The sequence below is a fragment of the Prosopis cineraria genome, unplaced genomic scaffold, assembly GCF_029017545.1.
Source record: "Prosopis cineraria cultivar Desert tree isolate PC_DT_omini unplaced genomic scaffold, ASM2901754v1 PC9, whole genome shotgun sequence".
Lineage (NCBI taxonomy): Eukaryota > Viridiplantae > Streptophyta > Magnoliopsida > Fabales > Fabaceae > Prosopis > Prosopis cineraria.
In genome coordinates this window covers 8,762,480-8,778,066 of record NW_026555340.1, presented here as the reverse complement: position 1 = coordinate 8,778,066, position 15,587 = coordinate 8,762,480, and the positions used below count along the sequence as shown (strand labels likewise).

Genomic DNA, 15,587 nt, shown 5'->3' with positions numbered 1-15,587 from the left:
CTTTACTTTTACTCTTCTCTTCCTATATTAAAAACGAAGCAATATTGGCCTCTCATTAAATATTTGTTAATTTAATTGTTATTTGATTTAAAAATTACAAAAAATGACTAAAAAATTTAATGAACTTAGTCAATATTAATTTTTTTATAAGATCCTTTTATATAATTTATTTGTAATTATTGTTATTATTTACAAATCTTCATTCACAATTTATAAGTTACCTATAAATTTCTTAAAAATTAGTTGAGCGATTAATATTTAAAAGGTAATTTATAAATTTTAGATGAATGTTTAAATATAGTAATATTTAAATTATTAAATATTAAAATATTTAATATTTTAACAAGATCTTATTATAATAAATATTTATTAATTTTTATTTTAACAAGATTTCGCACAATACTTTAAAAAAAATATTTAGAGGCAAATTAGCACTTTAAGCCTATAATAATAAGTCATCTCAGATAGCTAACAAGAGCAATATGTTACTATAATGTAGGTAGATCATGATAAAATTAATTGGTTCTTAATAGAAAGATAAAATTACTCCTCAAAAACATAGTTTAAGAAAAACATTGCCTATTTAATAGTATAGGATTCATCACATAAAAAATATTAAAAAAAATAATCTTTAATCCTATAATAATATGTTGGTAAAAAAAAAAACCTTATAATAATATATTTTTGACATAAAAAACCCTATAATAATATTTTAGAGAGTGTGTGTATATATATTATTTGATTATATTTATTTTCATTATGTAAACTACCGTTTTGGTTAGGGTTTTAATTTCATTTTTGCCCTTGCCATCCACTCGCCTTTCGCCTCAGTCTCACCCTCACCGCGGCGCTTCATCTCCATCTCAGACGTCCTTCAATCTTCGATCAGTCGACCCTCGGTGCCGTGCTCGGGAAGTCGTACTCTCCTCTGTTGCCGATCAGTCGAGCTTAGACTTCTCCGTCATCTCTTCGCCCAAACTCGGTTCGTGAAGTCTACCTCTGCTCTCAGTCGTCGGTTTGTGGCTTAGCTCTCCTTCAGACTTTCCGCGAGTGTTCACCGTCGATCGCTTGTCCTCGTCCTCGTCCAGTCGTCCTGCTCGTGCTCAGGTTGGTCCTTCTCAGTTTCCATTTGTACTCGATTATAAACTTGCTACTGACAGTGTTTCGCAAGTGTGCTTGAGGAGTTCCTCTGGGACGTCTCAGTCATGGATTTAGATAATATATGAGAGCTAGGTCTAGTTGTGTTTAAAGATGTTACCACTTACCAGTATCAGTTGTGTTTCATTTTGTCTATATGAGAGGTTTGTCTTTTTGGGTGTTATTAATTTTGTTCTTTTAGGTGAACATGGTGTTATGATTTTCATTTTGGAGACCTAGTTGCCGAGTTCACTGAGTTGATCGCCTGGTCTTATATATTAGAATTTAGAAGTTCTGTGTTCATGATTATCCTAGTTGTTTTATGATTTTCATGGTATATATTTCTAGTGATAAGAAAAAGTTTTCTTATTAAACTTTCACAGGCCTTTTTTTTGAATGTGCAGCAGCAGAAATGAATTTATTACTGTCTACACGTGGATTTTATTAAGATTGTAAAATTGGTTATTTATGGTTTTGATATTGGGTTATGAGACATGTTTTATTTTGGTGATTTTTTTGGTGCCATTTGCGTCATATTGTTATCATTTGTTTTCTTTCAGCTTTGGATTTAGACTTTGGTGATTTATATGGTTGATTGCATATTTTAGTTTGGTTCAGAATGGATAATTGTAATGGTAATTTGAATCCTCGTTGTAGTAACTCTTAATTATGGCTGTAACTCCTTATTCTTGTAATTCCATTCCATGTCTTTGTAATGGAGCCTTTGTTATTGCATTCAAGTTTATCTAGGCTCATGGCTCGGTTCAATAAATGAGATATTCTTTGGTAGAATGGTTCTGATTGTACAATCGTTTAGTTCTGGATTTTTGTTAAATCTCCAGAGAATATTCCCACGGAGTTTATTTTTTCTTTGTACAAGTTTTTCCTTGAATGGTGTGTAATTGGCTATTATAATTCTTACCTCTTCATTTTGATGACTTGTATGATTTGGATTGTGTTGTTTTGCAATGTAGGATTTGTTGTGTATTGGCATTCTGTTTACTACTCCTTCCGTCCCAAATTATAACACACTTTTAAACAAAATCTTACATATCAATAAACCTCATTAAATACACTTAACAACCTTATCTTTCCAAAACAAAAATATAAACTTCCAAAAATACCCATCATTTAATGTATTGAAAAGAGAAGAGACCAACATTAATTATAGAGAGAGAAAGGGTAATATTGGAATTGATGCATTTAATGAAACCTTAATTTACTCGAAGTGTTTTATATTTTGGGACAGAGAAACTCCTTCAAAAGTGTCCTATAATTTGGGACGGAGGTAGTAATATTTTTATATTATCATCAGTTTTGGAAAATTCTCAAGGTATTTGTGATGTATGATCTTGTAAATGACTTGCCTTAGAGTTGTGTCGAAGTATCTGGGGCAAAAATTAATAGGGTATTATATCAACTATGCATATTTCAAACATTTCAGTGGGGGTAGTGTAGTATAGGTCTGCCTATGTATATGTTACTTGTCATAGTCCCTTAAGCAATACCGCCTATCTATAAGTTTTTCTTTAAAAAAGTAAGCCCACTATTCTCTTCTTTGCCAATTCAACTGCAGCTCAGCCCTGTCATGTGCTGCCATCACTTGTTTATAAAATTTACATATTTATATCACATATTTTTTTTTTAGGCCACATTTGAAAGTAAGATACTAACGTTATTTATTAAATAACTTGGGCTTGGAAATGTTTGGTCAGTCCTCAATTCCTCATCAGTTGGGCTGCTGGCCCAATGACAACTCATATGACATTGCTTAGCACATTGATGCTTTAATTGGTGGAACCCTAAATCCTTCTGTGTTCTGGAAACCAAAAACTTGCAGGAGCGGCCAGGTTTATTCTCTCATCCATTGCAAAGTAGAAACCAGGGGCGAGAGCCAAATCGAATAGGCAACCATGAGGCCAATTTTGATGAAGGGCCATGAGAGGCCATTGACGTTTCTCAAGTACAATAGGGATGGAGATATGCTTTTCTCTTGTGCTAAGGATCACAACCCCACCGTCTGGTTCGCCGACAATGGTGAACGCTTGGGCACTTATTGCGGACACAACGGTGCTGTTTGGTGCTGTGATATCTCAAGCAAGTTCCTTTGTTCCCTCTGTTGTCTTATATTTTTGGTTGGCTGTTGAGGAAATCCTTTTATAGGTAACAGCGGATTTTATTAACAATATCCATCACTATGCAGGAGATTCTTTGCGGCTTATAACAGGTAGTGCAGATCAGACGGTGAAGCTATGGAATGTTCAAACTGGGGAGCAATTGTTCACATTCAATTTTGATTCTCCTGCTAGGTCTGTGGATTTCGCTGTGGGTGACAAACTTGCTGTTATTACAACTGATCCCTTCATGGAATTGCCTTCTGCAATTCTTATCAAACGCATTGCTAGAGACACCAGTGACCGTATGCTCAATCTTTATGTTCTTTGCTTTTATGGGTTGATTTCTTCTCACTGTTGCATCAAAGTATATTTTAGGGTTGTGTTTGAGTGACAAAAGCCTTACTTTTGAGTGTTTACCTATCTGGGGCAAGTCTTCAGGTCTAGTTCTTTCAAGTGGATGTCTGAAGAATCAAATGAGTTTGTTCTGTTTGCTGGACACGTATGGTTGATACGTGGGTGGAAGGTTCTGTGAGCATGATGTTCTATTATCCGTATATTTAAATTTAGTCAAGTGACACATGATGTTTCCTTACTAGGCTATTATTATAGATAAGAAACAGATTCTTCACTTAGCCTATTGCCTGGAGACTGTTTGTAGCTATTCAATTGTTGAAAGGTCAATGTGTACTCCTTACCCTGCCCTTCTATTGCATCTTGCAAATATCTGAAAATATGCTCTTCCTAGTGTGGTGCTTGCGTTATGTACATTCAATGTATTATGAACTTTTTGTTACTGTTAAATATCATGGTAACATCTGGTAATTAATGATGACCCACTTTTCAGAGATCAGTGAATCTGTACTTGTAATTAAGGGCCCTCAGGAAGAATTAATAGAGCCATTTGGGGACCCCTAAACAAAACTATTATTAGTGCTGGAGAAGATGCAGTGATCCGTTTATGGGATTCTGAGGTTAGTGACCTTGATATTTGTATGGTCATATGGTGATATTGCTGTCTTGTAATCATAGGTAGTATTATCAACACCAGGTTGAATACTGTAGAAGCGTGCAGTTAGATGTTCTTTTCCTTCTCTATTCTATGGGAATACCTGCACCCAAAGTTCTTGCAGTGTTTCTGTTCATCCTCTCTGCTTCTCTCATCATCCTGACTCTTTCATGATCTGGCAGACAGGAAAGCTACTTAAGGAGGTAGACAAGGAAATTGGCCACAAAAAGGCGATAACATCACTTGCAAAATCTGCAGATGGTTCCCACTTCCTGACTGGCTCCCTTGATAAATCGGCCAAGGTATTGAAATATTCATTCCTTATCTGTTTCTGTTAGTGGTAATTTTTTTTAATTAAGGTTTTTATTAAGAACTTGGGATGATATCGGTTAACCTTATTGTTCTTTCCTCCTCTTTTGGCAATTTCTTAGCTTTGGGATACCAGATCATTGTCTCTTATCAAGACATATGTAACAGAACGACCAGTCAATGCAGTAGCCATGTCACCTCTTCTTGATCATGTATGTATTTGTGTTATATTAAATTTTATGGTTATATTTTTGTGTTTTGTGTAATTTTGTTTCTAGTGTATCTGACTGAAGGAGTAAAGTTGGGGTTCAATATTATGTTTATGGCATTGAGCTGGCAACGGATGTAATCAAATTTTTTTGTTTCTATATTGCAAACTTATACCCCCGAAATTATACCATTTTCTTGTATATTGCTTTTGTTCCCTAACTAACAAAATATATGGACTTCTAAATCTAAATTGTTTTTAACTTGGTAATGTTAGATGAAAATGATCCAGCTACTTTGCTTTCACTATTTAATGCTTTTACTTGGATGGTGCATTTGATCAGTTTGTCTATGGTTTTTGTTTTCTAGGTGGTGATTGGAGGTGGTCAAGATGCTTCAGCTGTTACTACTACTGATCATCGTGCTGGAAAATTTGAGGCCAAGTTTTTTGATAAGGTTAATTTATTTGTCCCGTTTTTCCTTAGATTTCTCTTTATGATGCGTTGTTTACAAATTGTTCTGCTTGTATATCCCATTTTTTTTTTCTCAATTTAGATTCTTCAAGAAGAAATTGGGGGTGTGAAAGGACATTTTGGACCAATTAACGCACTTGCTTTCAACCCTGATGGAAAGAGGTATTTCCTCTCCTCTCTCCCTCTCCCGTCCCCCTCCCTCCTGTGTGTCATCAATTCATCATAATTTTGTTGTTATAGAGTCTTAATTAAAGTGGCTCTATTGAGTGGCCTTTCAATGGCTGAGATTGTTAATCTTCTGCTACATCATGAATATCATGTAGACAGATATTCTTTAAAATGGAAATATTTGAAAATAGGCAGTTTAACTTTTGTCTCTGATATATCATTATTTCTCAGCATTTGGTAGCAGAGATGAAAATTTACATTATGTTGTTATGCAGAGGGAAAAAATTACCATGTACATGAAATATACGACCTGAAATATAGATCTAAATAGATTCATTGATGGTATATTGAAAAATGCCTGACAACATACTAACCATTCTCCTATATTAACACGGTCAATGCGTAGTTTTTGGCTGCTGAATGGTCTATGTTGTTCCATGCTCCGAATTGATTATATTCATGAAGTTGGCATTGCTTTAATTTTTCTAGTGCTAAATTATTTTGTCATTAGTTTGAAAAAAAAATGGTTTTGTCACTTTCTGATTTAGCTTCTTTTTCCTCGCAAATTAGAAGGGATGCTGAGAACGATGTTGAACATCTTACTTGTCTAAATCATTTATGCGGAGCTCTAGTCATCTGAATTATGTGGTAGAAGATCATGATAGAGCATTCTTTAAATGTGTTTCATCCAAATTAGTAAAAGGCGAAATATAGGCAGTAAACCGAAAGCTACAAGGTTATTTTAATATAATTATAACGAGTTGGTGGATAAGTTTTTACTGCTAATCTTCATATATAAATGGATCTTCTGAAATGTACAACCACATGTCATGTTCTTAGTTATTTATGGTTTCAGATCCTATTTTGCATTTCATTAATTTATTGGGTTGCTACTTACTAGCATCCTTTCCTTTCTCACTGTTCTTAGACGATACTCTCTCCGTTCCTAAATATAGGATGAAGTTTGAAAGTTTTCTTGGTCCTAAATATAAGACGAAGTTAGAGTAATTAATGCTTTTTCCTAATTTTACCCTTTATTTATTGTCATTTGAATTTTTAAACGACAATTTATTATGATCATTAATTACAAAGAACTGTAAAAGTGGAAAGTTACATATATTTTTACAATTTTAAGGCTATAACTAATATTTTTTAATAAACGCAAAGTTTGTCAACTGTCTTATATTAAGGACCTGAGTGATAATATTTTACAATTTTAGAGTTACTGTTGAACTATATCTTTTAATATATGCTGAGCTCAACTGTTCAAGCTTATTCTCTCATTGCAGCTTTTCAAGTGGAGGTGAAGATGGTTATGTAAGGTTGCATCATTTTGACCCAGATTACTTCAATATTAAAATATAGGTCTGGAGAGGTTTTTTTTTTTTTTTTAAAAAATTAGAAATCGGATTAGAGAGGAATTTGACTTGTAATTTTTCGTACTTTATATTTTTGTAGTCTCCAACGTGATTATAAAAGTTATTACGTTGCTTATTTTGTGCATGTTTTATTTATTAAATGATTTGTTAACGTTTGTTGTAAAATTCATCAATTTTGATAAGTCTTGCAGGGATTTATGAGTACTTAGAATAGAATGAAACAGCAAAAAAATGATATTGATTGGTGAATAATTGATAATGAAATTAATTTATTCAAATGGCTAGGACTCATGAGGGCCTGCTTTATGGGTTGGATGAACATTTTTCAATAAAATTGTACATAATTGGGTTAATGAATAAAACATTAGGGGAAAGTTAATCTATAGTCTCTGTTTTTAATTCGTTTAAAACTCAAAGTCTGTTTTTTTAAATTTTTTTGGGAATAACATGGCTTTGGGAAAAAAAATAAGTAGAAAGTTGCAACACACTAAGGATTAGTGGCTGAATCTGCGGCAAAGATTTGAAGACATTCAGGGGGAGCCACCGAAAATCTTGTGGTGTCATAACTGGACAGATGTCCCAACTGTGCTATAATATCAGCACACTGTAAACTTTATTGTAGATGAAGCTAACTTCCGGATTCCAGTCATCATAAATGAGCTCCCTAGTGAGTTAAAAACAATGCTGAAGGGATGATCACAGCCAGTGTCTTGAAAAACCAGATTCAACGCTTCTATGGAGTCACAGAACAGTTTTACTCCCTTCGGCCTTTTGTAAAACTTATTTCTAACTAACTCATCAAAATCAAGGTGGGTGAGTTAAAATAATAAAATTGTTTTAAAATAAACTACTTATTTGACATGTGGGAAGAGCTCTTTGGAAAATTGAAATGTTATACTTTTAGAATTTGCTGGAAGGTAGTTTTGAAATTGTACATAAAAAATTATGAAAATCAAGAGAAAGCAACTTATATATGATTTAAAAAACTTTTAAAAAAGTGACTAATAAAAAGAAAGCAAAGGAATATGTTGTTGAAGTCCTGTTGCCAACAAACTTCCAAACCTTTTTTTTTTTTTTTTACTACTTCCAAACCAGTTTGAATCGTCAAAAATTCAGCAATAGAGATCGTACTTGTTTCAAACTTGCGGTTTAATGCCCATAATCCAATAGCCATCTTGATAGCGAATATAGCCCTTCGGGGGTTTGAACCAGCGATTGTTTCTGTTGCTCAATACTTTAGAAAATCATGTTCTTATAATGGACGCTGCTTGAGTGCTCCGTGAGTTGGAACGAGTTAGTATGTAGGATCTGAGTTGCTGAAGGAGATATTTCTTCAAAGAGTCGTTTAAACACGTTCTTCTTAAATTTCAAGAGCCAATGAGAATTAATAAAAATTAAAAAGAATGTTTGAAGGCAAGTAAATTATTTAGGAGTTGATTATTGAACTTAACTTGATATAAATTTCAAGTTAATATTTTTTTAAGAAAATGAAAAAATATTTAATAAATATTATATAAAAAGAGAAAAGATTAAAGGAAATTTGTGTGTGTGTGTGTGTGTGTGAAAGTATAAAAAAACGGGGAAGGAAAGTATATTACAGTTTGGGGATGTTTTTTTTTCTTAGAAAAAAAGAACAAGAAGAGAAGGGTTGAAAGTGCCATGGAACCAACTAGAGTTAATATTAGGAAAATGACAATTAAGGACCTCTTAAAGATATTAATTCCAATTGAGAACTATAAAATATAGAAATTTCAATTAAGGACCAATGGGATTTAAAAAAATGTAGATGGTCTTAAATGTCCCTGAGAAAAAAATATCAAAACACTCGTGCACAACCCTATTTCTTGCTTTGTTTTGGCATCTCCTTCTTTCTTCTTTCATTCTCCTTTATTCTCATTCTTTGTCGTTCCTCAGCATGTCTATATTAGCCCCAGTGTTGTGAATGCATCATGCCAAATTTGGGATTTACTGTGGTTTATCTGTGTCAAAGCTTCATACTTTTTCTCTCGCTCGGCTTCACCCTTCTTAAAAGTAGTGACATTGCCACTGTCGGATAGAAGATTGATTAACAAAACTGAAGAAATTGTTGATGATGAGCACACTATCGAGTGAAAAAGTACACTATAGTGAAGAGACTGTTTAGAACATAAACTTCCAACCTAGGAATGGGGAATGTAGGATTGGCTATTCCAACAAATGAGGAAGAGAAACTCTTCCTAAAAAATAAAATGACGTCTACTAAACACAAAAGTTGGATCATTCCTTCATTCCTCACCTTCAATAACCTCAATACCAAACATGCTTTAATGGTGAACAGCAAAAAATATTCATAATACAAAATCATTACGATAGATAAAAAACGATCTATGATAGTATTATCAATAAGCTCTGAGTAAGAAATCTGGAGCAAAAATCAACGTAGCACATAGGAGTTGAACTAATACCAAATACTAAATAAAGGGCAATAATAAATAAGTAGAACCAACTAATGCAAATATGATAACCCATAATGAATTTAGTGCTATTATTAAGCTCCATTCCCATAGGACAAATAAGAGACGAAGTTGATGACAACACAAAATTTTTTGAGTTTTTTAGATTTTGATCCAGTTAGTAAGGAATAGAGTATAGTTAAACTTAAGATTAAGCAAATCAAATACACCTTCAGGTTAAACAATCTATTCCTAAGTGAGGTTTCATGTTTTCATAATATTTGTTAGGCATTTTCCCAAGTCAAATTAATGAATTCTCAAGTAACGTTACTGGATCTCAATTTGGACAAGTCACTTTTTCTTAAATAATCTATTCCCAAGTGGGTTTCGTGTTTTTACAATATACGTTAGGCATTTTTCCAAGTTGGTTAGTGGATTCTTAAGTGACGTTCCTAGATCCCAATTTGGATAAGTTACTTTTTCTTAAACAATTTATTCTCAAGTGTGGTTTCGTGTTTTCACAATATATGTTAAGTATTTTCTCAAGTTGGGTTAGTATATTCCCAAGTGACGTTAGTGGATCCCAATTTAACAAGTCAGGTTAGTGAAATTTGACAAGTCACGTTAGTATTCATATTCTTCACTTAAGTTAGTGATTTCTTAAGTGATGTTTGTTGTAACATTCTAAGGTTAACTTGAATTAAAAGATAATATATGAATGACTAATAGGTCTATCGAACCCTATTTAGTGTTTAGAATTAGACTTTAGATGGTATTGGGCCATATTTGGGCCCAATTAGATTAATTATGTTTGAAAGCTAAATTTTTGGTCTTTGGCTGTAGCTAAAATTCCCTTGGCCATAGCCAAAAACTCGATTTTAAGCCTTCATATTTGTATTTCAACTATAAAAATTAGAGAGTTGAGTGGGAGTCTGAAGGTAAACGAAGAGGGCTCCACTAGGATTTGTTGTGGGCATTCAATTGAGTCTATTTGGAGCTTCTAATCACTTGGGTAAATGCTTACAACCTCTTTTCTTCCTTTCTTGTGCATTTTCATCATTGTTTTTGGGTAGTTCTTTGGGAATCTAAAAATGAATTGTGATTTTGCTTAGAATTTTAACTTCAAAGGGATTAATGGGTGTTTATTTAAGTTTCTAACCTTTAGGTTTTAGTGCTAATAAAGTTTTAGGATTTCAAAGTGAGGTTTGAAGTAAACTCCTATGGCTAATTAGTTGAGCTAAGAAGATTATAAGTTATTAATGATATTGATTTGACTAATGAAAGTCTAAGTAAACTAATGAAACCTAAAAATGGATTTGGTTGTGGATAAATGATCACAAGGGAATTTTTGGGTTTAGGCCTTGATTAGAGTTAATTAAAGACAATTAGTCATTAATTACTATTGATATGTTTGATTATAGATTGACCATTGTTGGTGCTATTGAGCTTACTAGAGGCTCTGTTTGATATTTATGGGTACTCTTGGCTAGTAAACCAAGAGTTGAGGTAATCAAAAATTTAAAGATAGTATATCATTGTCTTTGCATTTGCACTTTAAGCATTATTATAGATGGCTTGAAATGAGCTTATGGATGAATATGTTGATTTTTAAACTATTACCTAAATATGAAACATGATTCATTGTGATGAAGTGCTTGGTGATTATATTTATATAAATGTTATTTGATATTTGAAATATGAATTGTGCACTTTGATTGGCTATGGGTTGATTATATAATGAGCCATTATAAATTATAATGTGGTGTGAACTGTTATAAGCATGCAAGTTCTAGAATATGATGATAATGAATTATTATGATATGCATGAGTTTAGATTCGCATATGCTGATTGAACTTGCATGATTATAATGGGTGAAAGTTCACCCTAGTATAGTAGAGGGATTATGATAGAAAATCTACGTGGTGTAGCCTCCACTGAGTTTGCAGCAAAGTGGTTGGCATACTTCATTACTTATATGTGCTTAGTATTATCGATAACCCATGAGTGTGGCATGGGTCAGGCACAACACTCAGTATCACCAATCTTGGATTGGCTGGTGTGGGTCGAGTACTTATAACACTTTGAAATTCAAGTAGGGGGAATCCATGGTCTGAGAGTAAGTGTGGAATGCCTTTGGCTGGGTGACCCTTCACAATTGGAGAGTAGGGCTAGTCTAGTCACATGGGCTAAACCTATATGAGATAATAGCCCATGGATTCGGTCAAATGATATAAGGAGTGATATAAGGCGGTTACATTTGATCACGTAAATCACATTATAAAGATGCATTGTGAATAATGTTGGTTTGCCTTATGTGATGTTAAATGCTTAATTGTTGTGATTGCCACATTTTAATATGTTTGATTAAATTATTTGGTTATTAAAATGTTTATCTCACTCCCGTAGTTTAATGTTTACAGGTGAGGATTAAACTAAGGGCAAAAGGGAGGCTTATGAAGCTAGAGACTGAGTAATCAATTGTAATGTCTCTAGTTTTATATTTTATGTGTAATTTGAATACAATACTTGCCAACTAGGAGTCTTTCATATTGACTTATGTTTGTTTGAAGTCTACTTGCATTTGTAGTCTTAATCATTGAATTTAGTCATTTTTGGATTTTCTTAACCATAAAAGGGTCCAAACCTCTAATCTGACCATGGCAGTATGCCAAAATAGTTTGAACAAGTATTTCTTGACAAGTTAAATGAGTTTAACATGTTTTGAGTGGTTATTTAGCTTAAATGTAAATAATTGCATTTTCACCCCTTTATTATGTGCTTTATGGTAGTTGGGTGGTCAACTCTTATATTAAGAGTTGTTTGATGATTTGATTGATCAAACAAGTGTATTAGGACTTATTGAGTGTGGTTCAAGCTCTTGTGTAGGTTAATGGCTTATGGTTTGAGATTTAGACACTTGGTTGATGGTTTAGAGGCAAAAATGTGAAATTATAGTTTTGGATGTCCAAATTCTTCAGTTGATGTTGGATTAACATGAAACCAAAACCATTAGCTAGATTATGAAATTTTTGATGTGTGAGAACTTGAATCACCTCAATTAGATATCCAACTCAAAAGTTATGCACATTGGAAGTTTATGGTTGGGGAGCTATCATAACAGTTGCTGTCATATCTTTGGCTGTGGCCAATACATTTTTGGCTGCAGACAAAGGACTTCCTGAGACTATTTGGCCGTAGCCAAGAGAGAATTGGCTACAACTAAAAACTTCACTGGAAGTGTTGGCCGCGGTTTAATATTCTCTAACAGCAGCCAAGTATCTCTGTTAAGCAAAAATGACCCTTTTTATCTCATTTTGACTTGTTTTCAACTCTATTTATTTTTCATGCTTCCCAAACACTTGTTACTCTAATTTATAATGGCTAAATGACCTTTTAAACTCAATTTTGAGATTTATGATTTATGGGATCCCATTTCAATGGGTTTTCCTACTTATGATTTATAATGGCTAATAACCTTTTAAATGACCTTTTTGAGTTTTTATATAGCCAAGGTTGATCTTTTTCTTTCCATAACATCTTTTATTATTAAATTAGTTAAATATCATGGTAGCTCTATGTTAATGTAAGTATGTGCTAATTATGTGATTAAGAATTGAAGATTTTACATTCGTATTTTCATACCAATCCTTGGAACATTTCAAAAGTGAGTTTTATGTTATGATAACATTTACACTTCAAAGTCTAAAATACTATGAAAAATATTCCCAAGTGAGGTTCTATGCTTTCACTAATTATAGTAGCAATATTCCTATGCTATGTTAGTGACTTCAATAGTCTTAAGTGATGACAGCATTAACACTTGCACATATTTAAACCTAAACTAGACATCAACATTTTATTACACTAATTTCAATACATGTACACCATGTTTGCATCTTTTCTTACATAGAAAATATCCCATCTACCTAAATGGTGTGGTTGTTTATACAAAAAGTCATTCAACAACAAAATGTACAAATTATGTAACCAAACCTATGAGCAAGGCTGTACTTATATAGTGCTTTTTTAAATACAATGTATTATCAAAGGTCTAGCCATCATTTATAAATAAATCCTTCCATTTTTACTGAATTAACTTTAGGGAGTGGTGCAAGAGCATTTTGTATTGAACATGGCAAAGAAGGTGATATACTTTCAAGCTCTTGCTTAAAGGGAGATCATAGCAGTAACCATGGTAAGAAATCCTTTATCTTGCATTCATAATTACTTACAGGTCATAAAAATGGTGATTAAACTAACTAAAATTACTAATAACTAAGAACAACAATTTCATCAAATAATCCATTACTCCATGTATTTCATTATCACTTCTCTCAACATTTACATGTGTTGACTCATCATTATACTTTATCAAACATTGTACTTTCTCATTGTCAAAGAGATCTATATATGCATTTTCATTAAACTTCATTGTAAATTTTAAGTCAGCTGCAATACTTTCAACTCCTATCATTGATGACACCATCTTCAATAGCTCTTCATGATTTATGCTTTCTCTAATCAATTTAGAAATTAATCTCTCACCTTCTTAGGTCATCTTTTCTTGTGAATCTTTTACAAAATGTCCTTCAACGTGAAAAATAACAAAATACTTCTTTTGCTAAAGTACTTGTCATACAGAAAATAAACCTAAAACAACTAGAAATAACATACAAATTTATTACTTCACAACTATCATTCTCGTAGTCCAACCATGACTACAACAATTCAACATCCATGTTGCATTTTTCAACATTAGCGCACTTTTCATCACAAAACAAAAAAATTCAGCACCCATGTTATATCTTTCTTATTTTTCACTCAATTTTTTTAACACCATCGTTCTTATGAATCATTTATTGTGTGTGTCTATATATAATCTATTAATCATCAATAAAATTTTTTTTTCTTAGTTGTAAAATAAAAATGGTGTAAGACTGCATTTACAAATATATAAAAAAATTTTCATGTGTGCATGACAGATCGGAGATGCAAAAGATAGAGAAAAGGAAATTGCAAATTTTTCTTATGTACATGATAGAGGAGAAGATGATGACTCAGATGATGATCCACTCTACTAATTTTTCGCCCACATTTTTCGTGCAAGAGAGCACATGGGAGCAAATTTTTCGCGTCCAAAAACAAAATAGAGAACATGACATAAGCTATTTTGCTATTACCTTTTAGTGTTTAGTGAAGGGGCAATTTTATAAAGTTAGATATGTTTTTTTATCCCAATTAAAGACTAGGTCCTTAATAGGAATTTCAAAATTTTATCGTCCCTAATTGGGATTAATATTCTTAGGGGTCCTTAATTGTCATTTTTTCCTTGATATTAAGACACTTAACATTATACCCCTTCACTATGTCCTTCTCATCTTCCATCTCCAGAACCAGTTGCGAGAGAAAATATCCCAAATATTTTTATAGCTAACTTCTTTTGCTTGGTTTTTGAATATTTGATAGTGAAAATTCAGGGCTTGTTATAGTTTTGAATTTGGGATAACTGTAACTAATTTATTTGAGTATAAATATGCTAATAGGGTTAGATTAAGTGTTTAACCAATTTAGATTTGTTCAAATGATTGATTTGGATAATTTGAGGTTAGGTTTTTATAACAAAGTGGAGGTTTCAGTGTATAAATTTGAATCTAATTCTTGGATCATGTTTATATAAGTTGGAATTGAGATTTAATCGGTTTAGAATTTATTGTTTAGACTCAAATTGAAATTTGAGAATTTTAGATGAACTCAAAGTCATAATTGACTTAATAGTACTAGACTTAACCTCAACTTCTTTAAGGTGATAGAAGTTGGAGGTTTGAATCTAGGAAAGTTTCAAAAGACCTCTTTGGTAGGGTGAGAAATGACCCAAATACCATCTTGGAAAAAGCTGGCTTTCGCTGCTGTGAGATGGGTTGACCCAGTCCAAAAGACCCTCGGTAGGGTGGGGTGGGGGAGGACTGTTACATAAAAGGCATCTTTTATATAACAGTCCTCATCCTACCAAGGGTCTTTTGGACTGGGCCAACCCACCTCACGGCATCAGAAGCCAGCTTTCCCTAAGGTGGTATTTGAGTTATTTCTCACCCTACTAAAGAGATCTTTTGGAACCTTTCCAGACTCAAACCTTCAACCTCTACCACCTTAAGGAAATTGAGGCTAAATCTGGTGCCATTGAGTCAATTTTGGATATTGAATTTTAAAATTGATTATTGATTAGAATTTTGATAATTGATTATAGGTAGCTCGGAAATACTTGTTAGAAAATGATTGTGAGGGTTGAACCACTTATATAGGTTGGAATTGAGATTTAATCGGTTTATAATTTATCCTTTTGACTTGAATTGGAAGTTAA

At 32.8% G+C, this 15,587-nt stretch overlaps 1 non-coding gene and 1 pseudogene across 1 annotated transcript; one reads left to right on the top strand and one right to left on the bottom strand.

The window, feature by feature from the left end:
* The first annotated feature begins 777 nt into the window (after positions 1 to 777).
* Positions 778 to 6,911, top strand: LOC129319852 (eukaryotic translation initiation factor 3 subunit I-like; annotated as a pseudogene).
* A 2,396-nt stretch (positions 6,912 to 9,307) lies between these two features.
* LOC129321156 (small nucleolar RNA snoR97) lies at positions 9,308 to 9,415 on the bottom strand. The gene has a single exon (XR_008595944.1). It is a non-coding gene; the product is annotated as a small nucleolar RNA snoR97 (small nucleolar RNA).
* Positions 9,416 to 15,587: the final 6,172 nt, after the last annotated feature.